Genomic DNA, 6,594 nt, shown 5'->3' with positions numbered 1-6,594 from the left:
CCACATCCAGACTGCGAGTTGGACTCCAACCAGACATCCAAAGGTGAAATCTTATCTTCATGCATATGAAAAAGCAGGAGGAGATGCAGATGGTCCCTCTAAACTGTTCTGGTAATACAGTCAAGAGAGTGAAGCAGGCAAATACAGCATATCCCAGACTGGAGAGAAAAGAACATGAGAGACTAAATGCAATGGTTTAGCAAATAATTACGGGTTCTTTATATGGACTAGGATTTGTAATCTACCTTCATCCACATTTCTTTTCACAGTTTAGAATTACAATGCAAAAGGGATCACAGGGAATCATAAAATAATGTCCTGCATTTGACTGCAGTGCAGACAGTCTCTGAGGGTTTTAGACCGTCCATTTGATACCCTTTTCATGAAACATTTACCATGTTGTACCAAAGTGTTCACTTCATTGTACGCTGGCAAACATAACACACAGGCTGTTACAGGCAGGATTCTTGCAGCCATTAAAAGCTATAAGTGAAACTGACCAGAATAGTTTCTCCTTTTTTAAAATTCAGTTAAGTGCATTCCTTGAAAATTACCTCCATAATAGATTCGCCACACAATAAAGCATCAGAGGGAGTTGTGAAGTAATATCCTGCATTTCAGTGAACGACACAGGGTCTCTGAGGGTATGTCTACACTTCAGTGAAAGACCTGTGGCTGACCGGGTCAGCTGACCTGACTGGCAGGCCTCAGGCTGCAGGGCTATAAAATTGCAATGTAGACGTTTGGGCTCAGGCTGAAGCCTGGGCTCTGACACTCTGCAGGGGCTCAGAGCCCGGGCAAGCCCAAATGTCTATGCTGCTATTTTTAGCTCTGCAGCCTGATCTGAGCCAGCCTGAATCAGCTGACCTGGGCTCTGAGACTCAGTGCTGGGGGAGGGGTTATTGCAGTGCAGACATACCTTCACTTTGGGTGGATACATGTGCGTTTGTTTTCTAGGTTCTATACATTTTGCCTTAACTGGATGGAGGAGGATAGTGCTGTGATGAAGGCATGGAACTGAAGTTTGAGGAGCTGTGGTTCACCTCCCAGCTCTGCTACAGGCTCTCTGTGTGACCCTGGACAGGTCACTTAATTTCTCTGTGTTTCAGTTCCCCAGCTGGGAAGATAATAGTTCCATTCTCCTACCCTTTGTCTGGCTCTCCCATTTACTTTATAAGCACTTCAGCGCAGGTACCATGTCTTATCATTTGTTTGCCCGGTGCTTGTCACAATAGGGTCCTGATCTCTGTGGAGCGCCTAAATGTTACTGTAATATACATAATTAATAATACCAATATGGAGCTTGTGCTTAGTTGAATTACAAAACAAAAACATATTTTTGGACTTTGCCCCTTATTACTCCTTTCAAAGGTATAACACCAACCTCAGCACTTCTTTTGCCTTCAGATATCAGATCTTAACTTCCTCCTTTTCCTTGGAGAGCAATGTTGGGGCAGCTTTGGAGAATGTTACCGAGGGGAGCTGAGAACCTTAGCTGCACATAGCCCTGCCTGAGACTCAAGACCAAACATCTCCTCTCTCCTTTGAGGAGAGCCGCAGCTCATGTTGCAACATCCAGATGCAATGTCATATTCCATGTTCTCCAAAGTTTGCCAGAGTCCTCCACAAGGAAGAGGTAAGTTACAACCCAATAATGCAAACAAAATAAATACATATTTTATCCTGCGTTTTTGGCAGGAATAGAACCACTATGCAGCTGTCTTTGTACACTATAAAGAAGCAGGAAAGTGCCCAAACACCATTTGTTGCCCCCATTTGTTCAGCTTCCTCATTTCTTTGCTGAGAAGCAGCATGGTTGAGTACAATGAGCATAGGGCTTGGCATCAGGAAATCTTGGCACTGCCACTGACCTCCTATATCACACCTCCATGTTTCAGATTTCACGCAGGTAAAACAGGGATAATAATATGCATTTTCCTATTTGCAAGGGGCTGTGTGGGTTAACTGATTAGCTAATATTTTTACAGCATATAGAGGGAGCCTGATTCTTTGACTATATAGGGCCCACTTCTCCTCTTTCATGCCTGTAATTCCATTGGAGATACTCCTGATGTACACAGGTGTAAGTGAGAAGGGAACCAAACCCATAAAATGCTAGATAAAAGCAAAGTTCCCTTTTAAATGCACATGATATCCCAGGTCCTACATAGGTCTTTAATACAACTATTAATTGTACAGATAAGGCAGGTCTTTAATATGATCATTCAGACTCTCACACTCCAAACTTCCCTTTCTAATGAAGTGCTCAGGATCTCCCTGTCCTGTTGACTCCCTTATTCACTACCCTTTATCCCAAGTCCTGATAGTATGAACAGCCTTGACGTCACTGAAGCAAGGTTCTACTGGGAGTGATTTGCGCATTCTCTCCACCCAAACATACTGGGTCTCAAACATACTGGGTTTGTTTGTTCTGATCATATAACTTTCAATGAAAAATAAGTTCTGGAGAGTCAGAGGCTGACCCAAAGCCTCTGGAATCTTCACAGAGTCCAGCTCCACTCAGCAAAGCACTCAAGAACATGTTTAACCATGTGCTTAAATCCCTTTGATTTCAGTGGAACTTAAACATGGGCCTCTGCAATTTGTTGAACAGGGATGGAGAGCAGAATAAGTGCTTTAGATTAAAGTATGTGCTTAATGGGGCTGCGGTTAAGCATTTGCTCAAAGGCTTTGCTGAATCAGGGCCCAGGAGCACAGGGTGAAAAGAAAAAAAAATAAAGCATGTTCATGCAGAAATAATCAGAAAAAAGGCACAGGCACTTGGCGGCTTTTGAGCTTCATTGAGTACAGTATTGCCGAGATATGTTTTGTGTGTCTGAGAAACCGTGCTATTCAGCAGCGCAGAATCGCTCTTCCCTCTTCAGCACTGACGAATAGAAAAAACACAGCATGCAGTCCATTATTCTGAAGGAGCCTTAATCATTCCTCCTCACGAAACTGCTGCTCCATTTGACTGACAGGCTTGGAAGCAATCCGGATAGTGAAAGAAGAAGAACAAAACCAGCCCCATTTGGTTGTCAGGCTGTGGGTACATACACAAAGCTTTTATCAAAAAAGAAAAAAGAGAAAACGTTGTTGCCTCCTAAACCACATCTATATTAGTGAGATGAGTGACAAGCTTAAGGGGAAAATTATAAATCTTTCTTTCTAGCTTTTCTGTTATTGCCCCGCCATATACATCTATTATTGCCCCGCCATATATTGCCCAGCTTCCATGGAGCGGTGCCACTAAACACGCAGCAGACAGACACAAGCCCTGTAGTTAAGCTGTGCTTGTTGCCAGATGAGTCTGAGGTAACAATAAGTAAATTATTAGTAGTTGCCCAGTGGGTTCTTTTGTTGCCCGTTCTGCATCTGGCAATATCATGGGAAGCTGTAAGTGACTTACATAGTGCTTTGCCTCCGCATATTCATAGATTCCAATGCCAGAAGGGATCATTGTGATGACCTAGTCTGATCTCCTATATAACACTGGCCAGAGAATTTCCCCAAAATAATTCTCAGAGCAGATCTTGTAGAAAAACATCCCATCTTGATTTAAAAGGCATCAGTGATGGAGAAGCTGCCAAGACCCTTGGTAAATTGTTCAAGTAGTTAATTACCCTCCCTGTGAAAAATGTCTGTCTTACATCTCCAAGCGCTTTACAAAGGGGGCGTAAGTGTGATTGTCCCTATTGGCCAGCTGAGAAAGCTGCAGAGCAGGTTGGTGAAGTGATTTAGCCAAGGTTACACAGTGAATCAGGAATAGAACACAGGTATGTGGACTCCCTTCAGACTGGAGCATGTTGCCTCCCTTGGATCAGGTGTTTGGCACTCAGAAAATCTGACCCAGTTAAGTAGTTGTACAGACGAACCTTCATTTTACTTTGTTTTCTTTGCTGCCCATCCACTTGCCCAGGACACAAGAACTCTGGGGCCTGTGACTCCAGAGCCCCAACTTCAGGAGACTGCCCACCTGCCCATGAAGAACATGAGAAGACACCTGTCTGCAAGGCTTGAAGAGAACATGCCTAGCCACCTGAAACAGGTGCTCTGGGGCCTCCGGCTGCAGAGCTGTGCTTCAGGAGATCACCTGCGAGCACAGACACGCTGGAGTTCTTGACCTGTGGCTGGTCAGCACCAACAACAGAAGAAACCAGTGCTTCCCATCCCTTAAAGGGACCCATCTCTGCCTTCAGTGAAGCCAGCACATCTCCCCAGCAGAGCTGCTCCCTGCACATCCTTCCAGCTGGCTCCAAGGGGAAAAAAGAAAGGAAGATAATGAAACCATGTGTCTCTTGGGACCACAGAAGTAAAACGATTTATGTCAATTAAAAATAATTCCTTTAGTCCCAACCTTTCCTGCCCCCGCAAGGCAATATGTTACTGATATTGCCCTTGGAGACAATCTATGTTTGTAATGTATGTGTTTATACCTTACTCATTTTCACTGTGTGTCTCCTGCATAAGACTGAATGTAGACTATTGAATACCAAAGTCAAAGAGACACTGCAGAAAGAGATCCCTGCTCAGGTTTTACTATCTGTGACCACTGTACTTCTGTTGATAGTAGCCTAATTACAGACAATCCTCTTTACATGCTGACATGCAATGTTAAATTGTTCTGCAGGTGAATGAGTGGGTATAAAATTTCTCTGAGTTCTCTACAGCCATGTAGTCTTACTAACTGGATTTGTGAATGACAGGACACAGTCTAGAGACATAAATCTATTTAAAATCTGTCCCTGACTTCCCATCACCAGAACCACTAAGTACACAGTGTTAAGGGGTTCTTGGGAAGAGGAGCCTGGGGTATGTTAAAAAATTAAAGAAATACATTTTAAGGATCCTGCCTGGGTTTTGAAAATTCACCTTCCAATGGTTTATCATTAATCAAAGGCAATGATGCATCATTACAATTCAAAAGGGGAATGGGGAATAAGAACATAAGAATGGCCATACTGGGTCAGACCAAAGGTCCATCTAGCCCAGTATCCTGTACTCTGACAGTGGCCAATGCCAGGTGCCCCAGAGGGAATGAACAAAACAGGTAATCATCAAGTGATCCATCCTGTTGCTCATTCCCAGCTTCTGGTGAACAGAGATTAGGGACACCATCCCTGCCCATCCTGGCTAATAGCCACTGATGGACCTATCCTCCATGAATTTATCTAGTTCTTTTTTGAACCTGTAATAGTCTTGGCCTTCACAACATCCTCTGGCAAGAAGTTCCACAGGTTGACTCTGCGTTGTGTGAAAAAATACTTCCCTTTGTTTGTTTTAAACCTGCTGCCTGTTAATTTCATTTAGTGGCCCCTAGTTCTTGTGTTATGAGAAGGACTAAATAACACTCTTATTTACTTTCTCCACACCAGTCATGATTGTATAGCCCTCTATCATATCCCCCCTTAGTCATTTCTTTTCCAAGCTGAAAACTCCTAGTTTTATTAATCTCTCCTCATACTGCAGCTGTTCCATAGCCCCTAATCATTTTGTTGCCCTTTTGTGAACCTTTTCTAAGTCCAATATATCTTTTTTGAGATGGGGCAACCACAGTATTCAAGATGTGAGTGTACCATGGATTTATATAGAGGCAATATTATATTTTCTGTCTTATTATCTAGCCCTTTCTTAATGATCCAATAAGATTAATATCAAGATTAATAATCTAGGTGTTGCTGTGCTGTTTTGCAAGCAGGGTATATACAAGTAATATATCCCCAAAAGGTGAAGCCCTCAGATCCTTTATACCATACACGCATTAAGTAATAACAATGCTAATTTGGGGTTTTGTAGCTTCCTTCATCTTGAAAGATCCCAAAGAGCTACAAGCTGCTGACCAACAGCAGCTCTGAAATGCACCTTCCCTGGGGTGGAGGAAGAGAAATATTTGAACAAAGATTCAGCAGAAAGAGGAAAACATCCTCTTAGTTATCTGGGATCTTTAATGTAGAAAACAGATAAAAGACACACAGACACAGTACCCTGCACCCAGTTCATTTACCTCAAGATGATGAGGGGCTAAACTGGTTAAGATTTGAACCTGACAGTTCAATCCTAAGGGATTTGACTTTTCAGATTAGGGGCTATATTTTTTAGGAGGTTTTGAGCAAGCAGAACTCCAGTGGAAGTCAGTGGGATCAGTGGATGCTCAAGATCTCTGAAAATCAGGCCCCTGTTGTCTAGGCATCCCTTCCAATCTCAGTTTGGTCTGTATTATAGAAAGATCTGCAAATATTTGCCTTTTCAGATCTCTTCTTCAAATGGAGCAGGATCTAGAATGTGCCACCATTACCTGGAGCTTTGATTGACTCCAGTGATAAGTACAGTATTAATAACTTCTGGTAGATGACTAATTGGTCATGGATATGTGTTCTCCCCATTCCCATGGTAGGCAGAGCAATATCTATTGTGAATCACTGAGCAGTATGACTATTAGAATTTAGCAATAACAGTGAAATAACAGATCGCCCACTAAGAAGCAGGCACTGCCAGAAGTTACAGTGATGCTAGACAGACTTTTTCAATCCAGCCCCCAAAGTCCCATTTGAGATGAGCGTAAAGATTAGGCTTATCTTCCACAAAATATGGACT

This window comes from Chelonia mydas, chromosome 13, assembly GCF_015237465.2.
Source record: "Chelonia mydas isolate rCheMyd1 chromosome 13, rCheMyd1.pri.v2, whole genome shotgun sequence".
In the NCBI taxonomy this organism is placed as follows: Eukaryota; Metazoa; Chordata; order Testudines; family Cheloniidae; genus Chelonia; species Chelonia mydas.
This window is presented reverse-complemented; position numbering follows the sequence as displayed.